General features: G+C 44.4%; 1 long non-coding RNA gene across 2 annotated transcripts in view; it reads left to right on the top strand.

Annotated features, from left to right (window-relative positions):
- The window catches only part of LOC140707456 (uncharacterized), a 296261-nt gene that overhangs the window by 270733 nt on the left and 9947 nt on the right, over positions 1–15581 (top strand). The gene's annotated exons all lie outside the window — the stretch shown is intronic.

Below are 15581 nucleotides of genomic sequence, written 5' to 3'. Positions count from 1 at the left end.
CATTGCCACATGTTTAAACACCTCATAGATACAACTTTTCTCTTTTGATCTACTTCTATCTTTGTTCATATCTTGCCTTTTCCTTGTGTGTTCAGACCTAAAATGTTTATTTTTATTTAACTTATTATTGTGAACATACCAGACTTTCAAAATATGAGTACAGTAATTTTACTACAGCAGAAACTTCCCCTTAACTTATTCTATCTTCTGCATTTCTTATAACTATCATGTGTGAGGTAACTAGCTTCCTTTCCCTCTGAATTCCCTAAGTCAGCTTCAGACTCTTCTCCAACTTTTGTTCCGTGCTTAGTTCTGATAAATTTTTCTCCTTAGAAGCATCCATATAATCTTCTTCCTCTGTCTGCTTAGTTGATCCAGCAGATTCAGGATATTCATTTGGACAAGGAGCATGTTTATCAGATTGTTACCCCTCAGTTCCTTTCTTAGATTGAATCAAGGGTTGAATTAGGCCCTGAAATCGGGTCATTACACACACATTGTTTGGATGGCTGTCCAGATCGTTCGCTATTAGACCTGGGGCTGGAATGTCATCAGTGACAGCTACCTTCCAAGGTCCTGCCCAGTCCTTGTACTAAATATGTACATAGACCATATGTACAAAAATAGTAGTGCTCCTAACCCTGTTAATAGGACACTTTTGTGAAGCAACATGTTTTTCCTGGGTATCACATCAGGGTGACATGCACACACACTTGTGACCATATATCTCTCACATCCCACACAACCTTGTACTGAATATGAATCCTCTCTCCATATTCTTCCACTAACTCTGTGTTCAGTGTAACAAACAGTTTAATGTCTTGCCTTGGCCTAGCCTCATTCAATTCTGATAGTCCTGTTCCCATAGCAACCTGCCTGTTAGTGTCTCCATTTAGTGAGCTGTTTAACTCTGAATTTCTGATTTTTGAAACATAATATACTGGTCTCTCAGAGTACGCTTTTTGCCTACTAACCTATTCTGTACAATGGTCCCTGAAATATTCTTCTTTACCACATCTGAAACATACTTTATTTCCTGGTTTCCCCTTAGTAAACAGTTTTTCCCTGGTCACAGCTTCATTCTGCTGAGGAGATTTTTCCCTCTGCTCTGCTCTCACTTTCGCTCCATCAAATACTTTGTTGCTACCACTTGGCCACTTTCTACCTAGCTTCTTCTCCCTGAATTGGGGTTTTATTTCCTCCTTCAGTGTCATTAATCTGTCAGTTAATTCAGCTGTCTCAGCTATGTCTGGGACTGGTGCTCTTCAACCTGTTCATAAATGACCTGTAGACAGGGATACACAGTGAGGTGACCAAGTTTGCAGATGACATGAGACTTTTCCAGGTGGTGAAGACCAGAAGGGATTGTGAAGAGCTCCAGAAGGATCTCTCCAAACTGGGAGAATGGGTGACAAAATGACAGATGTGCTTCAATATAAGAAAATGTAAAGTAATGCACATTGGGGCAAAAGCTCAAAACTTTATTTATCAGCTGATGGGTTCTGAGCTGTCTGTGACAGATCAGGAAAGAGATCTTGGTGTGCTGGTGGACAGTTTGATAGAAGTATCAACCCAGTGTGCGGCAGGAGTGAAGAATGCCAATTCCATGCTAGATATCATTAAAAAGGGGATTGAAAATGAAACAGCCAATGTTATAAGGCCATTGTACAAAACACTGGTAAGGTCACACCTAGAGTATTGCATACAGTTCTGGTCACTGCACCTCAAAAAAGACATAGTGAAATTGGAAAAAGTTCAGAAGACAGTGACTAAAATGATGGCTGGGTTGGGGCACCTCCCTTATGAGGAAAGACTACAGCATTTGTGGCTCTTTAGTCTAGAGAACCCCTTGTCGTGGCAAAGGGGCTTGAGTAACTCAGAGAAGCTATGGGCTATGCCGTGCAGGGACACCCAAGATGGACAGCTCATAGTGGAGAGTTCTGACTAAACACAATCCACCTGGAGCAGGAATTGGCAAGCCACTCCATTATTCTTTGCCAAGAAGACCCCATGAACAGAAACAAAAGGCTAAAAGATATGATGCTGGAAGATGGCCCCCTCAGGTCGGAAGGCATCCAACATGTTCCTGAGGAAGAGCGGAGGAAAAGTACAAGTAGCTCCAGAGATAATAAAGTGGCTGGGCCAAAGCCGAAAGGACGCTCAGCTGTGGACATGCCTGGTAGTGAAAGGAAAGTCCAATGCTGCAAAGAAAAATACTGCATAGGAACCTGGAATGTAAGATCTATGAACCTTGGTAAGCTGGATGTGGTCAAACAGGAGATGAACTAAAATGGACAGGAATAGGCGAATTCAATTCAGATGATTATCATATCTACTGTTGTGGGCAAGAATCCCATAGAAGGAATGGAGTAGCCCTCAGAGTCAACAAAAAAGTGGGAAAAGTTGTAATGGGATACAATCTCAAAAATGATAGAATGATTTCAATATGAATCCAAGACAGACCTTTCAACATCACAGTAATCCAAGTTTATGCACCTGTCGTAAAAGCCAGCTTCCTGAGAAACTGCTTATACATGGGACAGAGAGGATTCAGAATGATTAGCTCCTTTACCAGGCAAAACTGGGTCCACTAATTTTACCTTAGGGCAGCTGAATCACTCTTTCACCAGGTCTGAACCGATTTCATTGAGAACCAAGGTTCCTACGTGAGTACTAGTGAAATATAGCCTTCTAGCACTCAGGAATATGTTGGACCCAAATGGTAGCGTAAGTAAACGTGGCCTTATTAAGTACATCAATTTAAAGAAGCCAATTAATTATTGTAGCTTATGGTCTATCCAAGAAGCCAACTTCCAGACATTAATCATATTTTATTTTATTAGAAAAATAAAGTTTAGAAAGAAATTAGTTTAAGCAAAGCAAAGCAAAGCATATTTACATATTTAATTATTTCCAACCCCATCCAATCAACAAAAGACAGAATTCCTCTACAAAAAACAAAAATAACAAACAGCTAACTATTATAATTAGAGGAAGGCTGACCTTCTCTCCAACTTCAGAAAAACTACATCTTCAAACTGTAATTTCTATTAAGTAAAGTTCATTCTTACTGTCCTTTCAAAAACAAAGTCTATTCTGTGCCTTTCTTCTGACGTCCATCTTCTCTTTCTCCTCGTGCTGGAATTCTTCTTCTTCTCTTCTCCTTCCCATGAGTCTTAAGTAAAAATGTTGTGTCTGTGACAAACCCAGACCTACTGGGATCTGCCACAGTTTCACTAAACTGCCACCAACCATTCCCTATAAGAAGTCACACAGACCAGGGATGGATTTTCAACAAATAAAAGAATAAGGTTTATTTAAAACACCACACAGGGAAAATAAAACGATCAGGTGAATAAGATATAGTAACGTGGCTTAGTCTCATTCATACATGCACACAGTTTAGTTCACACAGAACACTTAACTTGAAGCACAGACCCTGAACCTATCAGTTCTGGCTAATCATACAGACACCTGAACCTATCAGGTTGGTACTGACTGACACACAGTAGTACCCTGTCTGACACACAGACTCCCACACCAGCTTCTTCTTCCCAGCTGCTGCTTCGTCCCTTCTAGCTCTTCTCCTTCTCTCCTGCTTCTCCACACACGCTCCACATATATATACAGTACAGCCCCTCCTCCTGATGTCCCGCCTTCCACTCCCCATAGGATGGAACTTTCCCTCCAAACCCATGACAGACAGGTAACATCAGTGCTGTATGTAACACCTCCCCTCTTTATAAGTTGTTTTGTAGGGGGAAAGCTAAGGTGCTTTTTCCCAAAAAACAACCTGGATAAAACACACAACAACAGTTATACATACAATATCATACTTACTTATACTTACATTCTAAGTTAACCATATCAATTAGGCATTTAAACATTTACCATATACATTACATCAAGTTACCTTTATTCATACAAACCAAGTTCAAAAAACAGGTACATTTAACTTTTTGTCATCAATATATATACATAGTCCATGTTTCTTTCGCCGTCTTCATTCTTCAGGTCTTCTTGACAAGGCGTCAGCAACACAGTTCACTGACCCTCTGACCACCTTCACTTCAAAGTCATAGTCCTGCAGGTTTAAAGCCCACCTCATAAGTTTACTATTGTGGGTTTTCATTGTCTTTAACCATTGCAGTGGAGAATGGTCCGTGCACAGAACAAAATGTCTTCCCCAGATGTAAGGCTTGGCCTTCTGGATCGCGTAGACTATTGCCAGACACTCCTTCTCCACGGTTGCCAAATGTCTCTCACCTTTCTGGAGTTTCCTACTCAGGTAGGACACTGGATGCTGGTCACCATTCTCATCCTCCTGGCAAAGAACTGCTCCTACCCCGCTGTTAGACGCATCGGTGTAGATGATGAACTCCCGGTCGAAGTCTGGAGCACGCAGCACTGGATAGTTGATGAGCGCCTGCTTCAACCTCTGGAACGCCTCCTCACAGTCGCTGGTCCATGGGATGTGGTCATCAGTCTTCTTCCTCATCAGATCGGTCAGCGGAGCCGCAATCTCGCTAAACCTCGGGATGAACTTTCTGTAGTAGCCCACCAACCCAAGAAATGATTTGACTTTTTTCTTGGTGTTGGGTCTGGGCCAATCACGAACTGCTTCTATCTTGGCCTCGAGGGGTTTTCTCACTCCTCCCCCTACTATGTGACCCAAGTATTTTATTTCTGGGCTACCCAGCTGACACTTGCTCTCTCTGCAGAGCCTAGGCCAAAGCACTTCCTCCCCTGGGTTAAAGTGCCTCTCCCTGCCTTCCTGGTCATCCCAAACTTTCTTTCTGACCTTTTGAGCTTGCAGGGTCTCTGCTGCTAGCTCTAGGTTTCTCTTTAGGTTATTCCTCAAAGAGTCTATGTATGTCACAACGTCTTGTGGGTCATCCTGGGTGATCTGCTCCCAATTTTGTTTGATCAAATCAAGGGGCCCTTTCACCCTTCTCCCAAATAAAAGTTCAAATGGACTGAACCCGGTACTGGCTTGTGGCACTGATCGATAAGCAAACAAAAGGGATTGCAGCTTCTGGTCCCAATTGTTTGGATTCTCTGCCAAGTAAGCCCTAATCATGCGCATTAGAGTCCCATTGAACTTCTCAGTTAACCCATTACTTTCAGGGTGATAGGCAGTGGTTTCCTTGTGCTTAATTCCACAGATTTGCCATAACCGTTTCATGAGCTTCGATGTGAACGATGCGCCCAAATCTGTGATTATTTCTGAGGCAAATCCCATCCTGGACATATACCCCACCAAGGCATCTGCCACTGTGTTAGTTTCAATGTTAGTCAAGGGTATGGCTTCAGGGTACCTCGTGGCATGGTCCACAATGGTGAGAATGAACCTGTTCCCCCTCTTTGTGGCCTTGGGCAAAGGTCCCACAATATCCACCCCTATGCATTTGAACGGAGTGTCAATCACAGGCAAAGGGCACAACTTTGCTTTGGTCCTGTCGCGGCTATTCCCCTGCCTTTGACACACATCACATTGTTTACAGAACTCCCTGATCTGCTTCCCTATGTCAGGCCAGTAAAAATTCTGTGTGATTCTCTGCTGTGTTTTGTTCACCCCTAAGTGCGCAGCAAACATGTCAGAGTGCCCCCTTTGTAAGATCATGGGGCGATACTTTTCAGGTACCACTAGCTGACTTCGGATCCCATCTCCCCCTTTTGAGATATTCCTCAGGGTCTCTCTATACAAAATCCCCTTTTTCTCTAGAAATCTCACTGGGGTTTCAGGTGTTAGCTGGGCGTCAGTCACCTGTTCAAAACACTTTTGGAGAGTGGCGTCTGCCTTTTGCTCTTGGCCAAATCGGCTGTCTGTGGTTAAGGTTTCCACCACAGCTTCTGAACTCCCCCCACCTGCTTCCGTCTCGGGCTCATCATTACCCCCCTGAACTGTCCCCGTGGTGGCTTGTGAACGTGTAATCACTAGCACCCGTTTCACATGTTCAGCCAGGTCATTTCCCACGAGCACGGCTGCTGGCAGAGTCGATGAAATCGCTAGCCGCCAAACTCCCCTCCAGCCTTGAAAGTTCACAGGTACCTCCGCTACTGGCAGTGAGATCACCTGCCCCTCAATCCCTGCCACCTTCATGCTCTCATTTGGGATTACATACTCCCTAGGAATAATATCTGGATGGCACAGGGTCACCTGGGAACAAGTGTCCCGCAGCCCCCGATACTGATGGTCAAGTATTCCTACGTCCACCCCTGCTGTTTCAAACAACTGAGAATCTGTTCTCACGAGCAAGCATCGCTTGACCTCCACAAGAGGACCATTTTCCTCAGCCTGATCAGCAGATGTACTTGTTCCAGATTGAGTAGCCATGGCAACAGGCTCCCTCAGTGACAAGGAGCCTTGCTCTTTCTGGACACAGAACACAGCTTTTGGCTTGGTTCCACTCGAATCCTGAGGCACAATTCTTTTTAGCTGCTTTAATTTCTCACACTCTGAGATTAGATGGCCCTTTCCCTGACAGAAATAACATTTTCTGCTATATTTTGAGTCTTTCTCATCTTGTTTTGGTTTTCCCTCCAAAATCTGAGGTCTTGGTTTCATGTCTGAGGGCTTCCCTTCACCATGGGCCCCTCCCCCTTGCTGGCTTTTCCCTGGTCCCTGAGAGTACTTGCTGTAGGTTTCTTTGGGTTTACCTACAGATTTCCCCTCACCCAAGGGCTTTCTTATCTGGTAAATAAAATCTGCGATCTCGGCTGCTTCTGCCACAGATTTCGGTTTCCTTTCCCTCACCTGGAATTTCAGTTCCCCATGCAGGACTGAATAGAACTGTTCCAGCGCTATCAAGTCTTTGAGCTGCTGAAAGGTCTCTGTCCCCTCCTGAGATAGCCATTTCTCTAGCAGCCTCACCAATTGGGCCCCCACTTGGGTAAAAGTCTGCTCTGGTTTCTTGGTGATTGACCTGAATCTTTGCCTCAGCTGTTCCGCATTTATCCCATGTCTTGCAAACACCAGTTTTTTAAACTCTGCAAAATCTTTCATCAGTTCCTGTGGCATCTCTGAATAAACTTCAGCAAGGCTGCCACTGATTAAAGATCGCATGATGGTCATCTTCTCAGTTTCCCTTACTGAGAAGTCCACAAACGCTCTTTCCACTAAGGAAAAGAACACCTCAGGACAATCTCCCTTGTGGTACACAGGGAATTTCTTCAGGTCAGCTTTAGACAATTGGCCCCCCTCAGAATCCCTATTGTTATTATTGTTCTGATTCATCAGTTCTAGTTTTCTTAACTCATACGCCATCCTTTCTTTTTCCAGAGCAATTTTCTCTCTCTCTCTCTCTAATTCAAACGCCATTTTCTCTCTCTCCAATCTTTCTTCCATTTCCCTCACCCTCAGTTCATGCTGTTGGGCTAGGAGTATTTTTCTGAGCTCTGGGTTCTGTTCTCCCGTGCTGTCACCCTGCACTGAGCCAAATTCCTCCTCAGAACCTTGGTCAACCTGGGGGTCTTTCACTTCACCCATTTCTGCCATTTGGCTTCGAGTCAAGGGCATACTCCCCCCCAGAACAGGCTGCTTTCAAAAGTCAAGCCTCAAAATAAAGCGACCACTTTTTTTTTTCTTTTGCCTCAGAACCAGCTTTCTCTATAGATTGCTGCTGTCCTTCAGCACTAACTTGCAACAGTTGCGAGCCAGAGTCTACCCCCCTCTGCTAGGCCTCTCAGCAGGCAGGCTAAATCACTTCTACTTTACAATTTTGCCTCAGCTTTTTTCCCGCCAAAAACAGGCTGCCTCAGAGCTCCCTAATCTAGCCCCCAATCTGAGGTTACACGTTCTTCTACTAGCTTACCCCCCCCGTGAGGTAAGCCTAGAAGATTACCTACGCGCTCTCAGATTGTCCCTGACTAGACCCCCCTTGCTCTGGGCACACTTGCCAAGGCTTTGCTGGACCACTGGACAACTGGACCAGTCGTATCCCACACGCTGGACACCAATCAATGTGACAAACCCAGACCTACTGGGATCTGCCACAGTTTCACTAAGCTGCCACCAACCATTCCCTATAAGAAGTCACACAGACCAGGGATGGATTTTCAACAAATAAAAGAATAAGGTTTATTTAAAACACCACACAGGGAAAATAAAACGATCAGGTGAATAAGATATAGTAACGTGGCTTAGTCTCATTCATACATGCACACAGTTTAGTTCACACAGAACACTTAACTTGAAGCACAGACCCTGAACCTATCAGTTCTGGCTAACCATACAGACACCTGAACCTATCAGGTTGGTACTGACTGACACACAGTAGTACCCTGTCTGACACACAGACTCCCACTCAAGCTTCTTCTCTCAGCTCTTCGTCCCTTCTAGCTCTTCTCCTTCTCTCCTGCTTCTCCACACACGCTCCACATATATATACAGTACAGCCCCTCCTCCTGATGTCCCGCCTTCCACTCCCCATAGGATGGAACTTTCCCTCCAAACCCATGACAGACAGGTAACATCAGTGCTGTATGTAACAGTGTCCTTGCTCCTTCTATACTAGGATAGTTGTTAAGTTACGAGATAAAGGTCACCTTGAGCTGCACAGAGTTGGAAACTGCAAAAAAACAAAAACAAAAAACACGTCCTTGGAATTTTCACCTCTCCAACTCACACACAGAATCAAATGGATTTTTCCAGGCTAACTTTGTAACTATAAAGTAAATCACTATTTAGCTTTTATAACCAAGTTCATCACAGCACCAACCACCAATGTTGAAGAGACTGAAATTGACCAATTTTATGAAGACTTACAACGCCTTCTAGAACTGACACCAAAGAAAGATGTTGTTCTCATTCTAGGGGATTGGAATGCTAAAGTAGGGAGTCAAGAGAGAAAAAGAACAACAGGTAGGTTTGGCCTTGGAGTTCAAAACGAAGCAGACAAAAGCTAATAAAGTTCTGTCAAGAGAACAAGCTGGTCATCACAAACAGTCTTTTCCAACAACACAAGAGGCTACTCTACACATGGAAATCACCAGATGGGCAATACCGAAATCAGATCTGCAGCCAAAGATGGAGAGGCTCTATACCAGGGGTCTCAAACTCAATTTACCTGGTGGCCGCTGGAGCCAGAGTCTGGGTGAGGCTGGGCCGCATCAGATTTTCCGCCAAGCGGAGCAAGAGCTGGAGGACGCTGCCCAGGAGTTTTGATAGCCCGGCTGGGGCTCTGAGGAAGAAGAGGAGGAGGGGGTCATCGCCAGCCATGACCCCTCTGGCTCCTTCTTCACTACCACCACCACCAGCAGCAGCAGCAGGATGAAGAAGCGGAGAAGGAAGGGAGCGCCAGCAATGCCTAGTGGGGGGGGGGAGGGCACAACATATTTTTTAAAAAAAACCCTCACAGAATTGCCTTGCCAAAGGGGAAAAAACCCATTGGTACCCATGAAATTAAACAGAACAGGGTGGGCCCCACACAGGTACGCACACATGCACACGCACACAAGCGCACTCACACACACACTCACACTCACACTCACACTCACACACACACACACACACACACACACACACACACACACACACACATGGAGGTCCAGCAACCTTTCTCTGAGGGCCCCCCTCATAAAAAGGTGCACTCAGCAGCAGCAGCTACCCCCACCATGACAGAGGAGCAAACTTTGTGAAGCGAGCCCAGGCAGCCTGCACAGCAGAGGTGGCTGAAGCAGGATGATGATGAGGAAGCACCATTGGGTGCTGAGGCGGCCACTGGCCAGGCTGGTGCTGGGGGTGCCAAGAGAGAAAGAGAGCCAAAGAGCTACTTTCCTGGAAGAGGCGGCGGTGGCAGCAGCTGCTGTTGGTGGCGTGGAGGCGGTCTTCGAGAATGGGCCAGGAGCGAGCTCCACTCTCAGGCATCGCGCGGTGGCAGCTCTGGTGCTCGGGGAAAACGGTCAGCAGCACACCTTGTGCGCCGGCTCTCCCCCAAGACAGCACCTCTTGCATCCTCCATCCAGAATTGCAGCATGCCAGCTGGCAGACAGACGGGCTCACTGGCAGACTGCAGTTCCGGAAGGAGGGTGGAAGAGGCGCTGTCTTGGGGGAGAGCCGGTGAGCGAAGGGAGGCTGCTTTTTTTTACTCTTGGCAGCAGAGGACGTGTAGGCACTTCAGGGGGGCAAGTAAGGTGGGGGCCACAAACTATCATCCGGTGGGCCGCAAATGGCCTCTGGGACGCATGTTTGAGACCCCTGCTCTATACAGTCAGCAAAAATAAGAGCTGGAGCTGATTGTGGCTCTGATCATCAGCTTCTCATAGCAAAATTTAAGCTTAAACTGAAGAGAGTAGGAAAAAGCATTGGGCTAGTCTAAACCAAATCCCTTATGAATACACAGTGAGGTGAAGAACAGATTTAAGAAACTAGATTTGGTGGACAGTGTGCCTGAAGAACTTTGGATAGAGGCTCGTAACATTGTATAGGAGGCAGCAACAAAAACCATCCCAAAGAAAAGGAAATGCAAGAAAGCAAGGAAATGCAAGAAAGCAAAGTGGCTGTCCAATGAGGCCTTACAAATAGCAGAGAAGAGAAGGGAAACAAAATGCAAGGGAGATAGGGAAAGTTATAGAAAATTGAATGCTGACTTCCAAAGAATATCAAGGAGAGACAAGAGGACCTTCTTAAATGAACTACGCAAAAAAATAGAGGAAAATAATAGAAAACGAAAAACCAGAGGAAAACTGTTCAGGAAAACTGCAGATATTAAAGGAACATTTTGTACAAAGATGGACATGATAAAGGACAAAAATGGCAGGGACCTAACAGAAGCAAATGACATCAAGAAGAGGTGGCAAGAATACACAGAGGAATTATATCAGAAAGTTTTGGATATCCTGGACAACCCAGACAATATAGTTGCTGACCTAGAGCCAGACATCCTGGAGAGTGAGGTCAAGTGGGCCTTAGAAAGCCTGGCTAACAACAAGGCCAGTGGAGGTGATGGCATTCCAGTTGAACTATTTAAAATCTTAAAGGATGATGCTGTTAAGGTGCTACATTCAATATGCCAACAAGTTTGGAAAACTCAACAGTGGCCAGAGGACTGGAAAAGATCAGTCTACATCCCAATCCCAAAGAAGGGCAGTGCCGAAGAATGCTCCAACTACTGTACAATTGCACTCATTTCACACACTAGCAAGGTTATGCTCAAAATCCTACAAGGTAGGCTTCATCAGTATGTGCACCGAGAACTCCCAGAAGTACAAGCTGGATTTCGAAGGGGCAGAGGAACTAGAGACCAAATTGCTAACATGCACTGGATTATGGAGAAAGCCAGAGAGTTCCAGAAAAATATCTGCTTCATTGACTACGCAAAAGCCTTTGACTGTGTGGACCACAGCAAACTATGGCAAGTCCTTAAAGAAATGGAAGTCCTTATATATATCTGACCACATTATATATACATATATATATGTACATATGTACATATATATACATAGGACAGGAAGCAACAGTTAAAACTGGATATGGAACAACTGATTGGTTCAAAATTGGGAAAGGGGTATAACAAGGCTGTATATTGTCCCCCTCCTTATTTAACTTATATGCAGAATACATCATGCGAAAGGCCAGACTGGAGGAATCCCAAGACGGATTTAAGATTGCTAGAAGAAATATCAACAACCTCCGATATGCAGATGATACTACTCTGATGGCAGAAAGTGAGGAGGAATTAAAGAAATTAAAGATTGCGTTTAGTCGGAACTCTCCACCATGACCTGTCCATCTTGGGTGTCCCTGCACGGCACAGCCCATAGCTTCTTTGAATTACTCAAGCCCCTTTGCCACGACAAGACAGCAATCCATGAAGGAAGAGGTTGAAAGAGGAGAGCACAAAACACGGTCGTAGCTCAACATAAAAATATTAATATCATGGCCACTGGCCCCATCACCTCCTGGCAAATAGGAGCAGATATGGAGGCAATGAGAGATTTTACTTTCTTGGGCTCCATAATCACTGCAAATGGTGACAGTAGCCACAAAATTAAAAGACGCCTGCTTCTTGGGAGGAAATCGATGACAAACCTTGACAGCATCTTCAAAATCAGGGACGTCACCTTGCCAACAAAAGTCCACATAGTCAAAGCTATGGTTTTTCCTGTAGTGAAGTATGGAAGTGGGAGCTGGACATAAAGAAAGCTGACCGCTGAAGAATTGATGCTTTTGAATTGTGGTGCTGGAGGAGGCGCTTCAGAGTCCCTTGGACTGCAAGGAGAACAAACCTATCCATTCTGAAGGAAATCAATCCTGAGTGCTCACTGTAAGGACAGATCCTGAAGCTGAGGCTCCAATACTTTGGCCATCTTATGAGAAGAGAAGACTCCCTGGAAAAGACCCTGATGGTGGGAAACTGTGAAGGCAAGAAGAGAAGGGGATGACAGAGGACGAGATGATTGGACAGTGTCACTGAATTTGACATGAATTTGACCCAACTCCAGGAGGTAGTGGAAGACAGGAGGGCCTGGTGTACTCTGGTCCATGGGGTCACGAAGAGTCGGACAGACTGACTAAACAACAACAACAAGTCTAGAGAAAAAGTGTCTGAGGGGGGAACCTGACTGAGACATCTAAAATTATGCAGGGGATGGATAAAGTGAATAGAGAGAAGCTCTTTTCCCTCTCACACAATACCAGAACTAGGGGACATCCACTCCAATGGAGCGTTGCGAGAGTGAGAACAGATAAAAGAAAATATTTTTTTTTTTACCCAGCATGTTGTTAGTCTGTGGAACTCCTTGCCACAGGATGTGGTGATGCCATCTGGCCTAGATGCCTTTAAAAGGGGATTGGACAGATTCCTGAAGGAAAAGTCCATTGCAGTTTACAAGCCATGATGAGGATGTATACTCTCAAGGGTTAAACAGAAGGTACCTCAAAATGCCAGATGCATGCAAGGAGACAGGTATCTAGTTGTCTCATGTGTTCCCAGGCAATCACTTTATTTTTGCTGTTACTAGGCAAAACTGGATAGGGTTTGTTCACACCATCCTATCATTGTTAGGTTGTATTCAATCACAGGACAAACTCCAGTCTTTAGGAATCTGAGAGTAAATCCTGGAGAAAAGAAATAAACTGGAGCATAGTACAGTACTGTAATTCCAGGCAAATAAGAAGAGGAAGCTAAAGGAATCTGTTGTCACAACAACTTTCTGTCATGCAGGGGTGTTTTTTTTAAGATTACCCTTCCGAATATACACATTCTGTACACTTGTTCCTTAATTTGCCCATTCTGTGTTCTACTTTCTGTAATGTACATTTTATGTACAGCATTTGAGCTAAGGAAGAACTGAAGTCTGAAGGAAAACTACATTTTCATCTCTGGCACTTGCAGTTTTTAAAAGTGAGGTAGAGCTTGAAAATGCTTCAGACTACAACTCCCAGAATTTGCCAGACAACATATAATCTCTGCATACAGAGGGCAATGTGGTAGAGAAATGAAACTCACCACTTCAAAGTGGCATTCAGCTTCTCTACCACTCTGCAATCTCTCTGAAAAGATGGAACCTTATGGATAGATGTGTGGTTTCTCTGCTTTGCAGGATTCAGGAACAAGGTCTCTCCTTCACAGCATGAACTACTGTAGTCTGTTCTATATGTCATTGTATTGCATGCGCAGCTCTGTCCTAAAGGCCAGAGAGGGAATGAAGTGACCAAAATATGTGCAAATTGTACCAGTTTGCTTTTTTTTTTTTTGCACATTGCAAGAAATATCTTCATTTCATTTTTTTACGCACACACACAAACAAAAACAGTGTTAAAATTAAAGTTCCACATTCCCAGTGCAATCATCTTAGTCTGCATTAAGACTCCCTGTGGTGATTTTACCGTTTCAGAAACATCACAGAACACAAAAAGCCACAGGAGAGGTAATCACAGATGCTCTGTTCCCTTATCTGGCTGCATCCTCAGAAGCATCAACAAGGAAAATAAACAAGATCATGAAGTGTCCCCCTAAAATAATTTAGTCTGACATTTATTTTCAGGGTCTTTAATGAAGACCACAGAGAGTTATATTGGTTTGTTACAACAAATTTGTAACAGTGAAATTACTATATATATGTGTGTGTACGTGAGATTTCCAAAAGGAGAGTCTTCGTGGCTTCTCCCTCCTATAGCGCTTCCCCCTAAACACAGATTTAGCTTATTCCAATACTGTTTTCAGATCAAAAACAAAGCTGCCATTAAAAAAATGCTTTTAACATCTCAATTAATCTATAATAAAGCTCAACTGCCTTGGGAATGTAGGGTGGTTCCAATCAATAATGCTATTCTGCAGCCCTTGGGGAAGGAGCAGAGGCTGCCTGTAAAACTGCCTTGTTGTGTAGAAAGGGAATTTCCATAGGTGCAGCTTTTCTCTCATCTTCCCAGGACAAGCTCCTCCTCCTCTGCTATATGACTCATAAAATTACTGACACTCAAACCTTTCCTTGCAACCAGCTGCTTGCAATAAATAATTTTGACAACAGGATTTGAAAGGATAACAGTTTCTCACAAGGGCCTGCCTCCTTCCAGCTCACAGCAGATTTGCCTGTCTGCTTGTTCTTTTCTGTGCAGAGCACAAGGATTTCTCTGATGTGCTGATGAAATGAGCTGAAAAGCACCGTGAAACCTTGTCAACACAAAGCTGCACAGGAAATCCCACTGGGTTGGTTGCTGAGCTTGGGAATTGTCCACCAGCACAGAGGAGGCACTACAGCAGTGCCCAGGTGTGCACAACACAGAAGAGAGAATAAAACACCAAGAGAGCTATTATGAGTTACAATCCTCTGCTGCTGATTCTACCTGGATCCTCTACACAATTCCAATCACAAGAACAGCTAAGGAAGGGAAACAGAGGCACTGCAGATTGGTCGACACAGAGAAGTATTTAGAAATGAGGCCAGAGTCTGCGTAATGCTACAGAAAGAAGTGAATGGAAAGGTTTAAAATTCTGATCCCATATTGTGACAAAACTAATGGCCAATGTGACATTAGTTTAAAGCAGGCATGGGTTGATCTCAGCAGGGCTGGAGGCCATTTTTTAGATTTCTCAGGAACCTGATGTCTGAACTCCCAAAGGGACAAGGCTAAAGGGGAGAGTGTGGCCAAAGAGGTTAATTTTGTACATCATATAATTTTAAGTGTATTTAGTGTGTATGTGTATGGGATGGTTGTGGGCAAAGATGGCCTTGGGGAGCTGCATGTAATCTATGGTCTGTATTTGTCCAGCCCTGGCTTATGGAGAATTAAAGCCACCCTGCCAGCTATTGTTGAAGCAATTAAAATGTACCAGACAGTTCTAGCATCACAGTAAAATTCAAATGCTTTGTAAGGTTATACAAGGCCAAGGCATGGTGGAGCATCTTTGCCAGTCTTAGGCAGTCAATCCTCGCCATGGAGAGTTGGGTCTGAAAAACTAAGGCAAAGTGTGAGTGCAGGGAGAGTAAGTTATAAATAGGCACAGGTTATGACATTGCACAATATTATTTCTGATCATGGAGCAGATCTCTCAAAATATCAATCTTAGCTTCTAGTTTCTGGTCTTGTGGAACATGAGCCAACATAATATCAACCTGAAGCCTGGTCTTAAACGGGT

Source organism: Pogona vitticeps, chromosome 5 (assembly GCF_051106095.1).
Source record: "Pogona vitticeps strain Pit_001003342236 chromosome 5, PviZW2.1, whole genome shotgun sequence".
Classification (NCBI taxonomy): Eukaryota; Metazoa; Chordata; class Lepidosauria; order Squamata; family Agamidae; genus Pogona; species Pogona vitticeps.
Note: the sequence above shows the minus strand (reverse complement) of the source record. Positions and strands in the feature narration are given on the sequence as shown.